The 1044-nt window shown below is 40.5% G+C and overlaps 1 long non-coding RNA gene across 1 annotated transcript; it reads left to right on the top strand.

Annotated features, from left to right (window-relative positions):
• On the top strand, window positions 1-445 carry LOC107694712 (uncharacterized). The gene is made up of 3 exons (XR_001634912.1): window positions 1-42; window positions 152-248; window positions 347-445. It is a non-coding gene; the product is annotated as an uncharacterized LOC107694712 (long non-coding RNA).
• Window positions 446-1044: the final 599 nt, after the last annotated feature.

The following is a 1044-nucleotide window of genomic DNA, read 5'->3' as shown; positions in this document are numbered from 1 at the left end:
CGATGGCAATCGCAAACATTATCGCTTTAGAAAATCAAGGGGGTACACATACACACATTAATGTTCATATCAAAACAACATAGAAATGGTTGCATGTAGAGTAATGTCTGGTCAGTTAAAAGAGTTTTTTTTTGTCATTTTCCATGGACAGGACTGAGGAACCCTCTCTATATGCGGGGTTATTTCTTGCCCAGGATGAGGAGGTATCGGCCTTCCTGAACAACATCAGAGGCAGCAGCATGACAAGAGTACGTCAAAGATTGCATATCATGACAGTATGTATACTGTTTATGTTTGTCAGTGTTTTGTGTTTATTTGTTAATGCGAGTAATATCTGACTTCACAGGCAAATGACAGTGGGATGTGCGGCGTCTCAAGGTTCAGGGCAAGTAAGGAGACATCAAAAAAATCATCCTCCAAAATAGATGAAGAGGGGATTCAAGTGGCAGTCTGCAGGTATATGGGTAGGCCAGAAGCATGCGATTGTACAGATGGCACTTGTCAGTCATGCTATGGAAACACATTTGTTTATAAATCTATCTGAAAGTCATGTTTATTTCCTTATGGGAAGTAAAGCAAATCCCCTCAACAGATTTTTTTTTGCTAAAAAGATTGTTTTGAAGTTAAGTTAGTCACCTGTGTACAGAATGATGGGCAAATGTTAATGTGTGTGTGTGTGTGTGTGTGAGAGAGAGAGAGAAAGAGAGCGAGAGAGTGTGTGTGTGTGTGTGTGTGTGTGTACCTGGTATGGGGACCAAATGTCCCCACAAAGATAGGAATACCAGTAAACTTTGACCTTGTGGGGACATTTTTAGGTCCCCATGAGGAAACAAGCTTATAATTCACACAGAATGGAGTGTATTGAAAATCTAAAAATGCAGAAAGTTTCCTGTGAGGGGTAGGTTTAGGTGTAGGGTTGGTGTAGGGCGATAGAAAATACGGTTTGTACAGTAGAAAAACCATTATGCCTATGGAATGTCCCCACAAAAAATGGAAACCTGTGAGGGTGTGTGTGCACACATGGAATTAATCTTTGAATAGGTT

The sequence above is a fragment of the Sinocyclocheilus anshuiensis genome, unplaced genomic scaffold (genome assembly GCF_001515605.1).
Source record: "Sinocyclocheilus anshuiensis isolate Anshui unplaced genomic scaffold, SAMN03320099.WGS_v1.1 scaffold8310, whole genome shotgun sequence".
NCBI lineage: Eukaryota > Metazoa > Chordata > Actinopteri > Cypriniformes > Cyprinidae > Sinocyclocheilus > Sinocyclocheilus anshuiensis.
The sequence above is the reverse complement of the archived record's forward strand: the minus strand, read 5'-3'. Positions and strand labels throughout refer to the sequence as shown.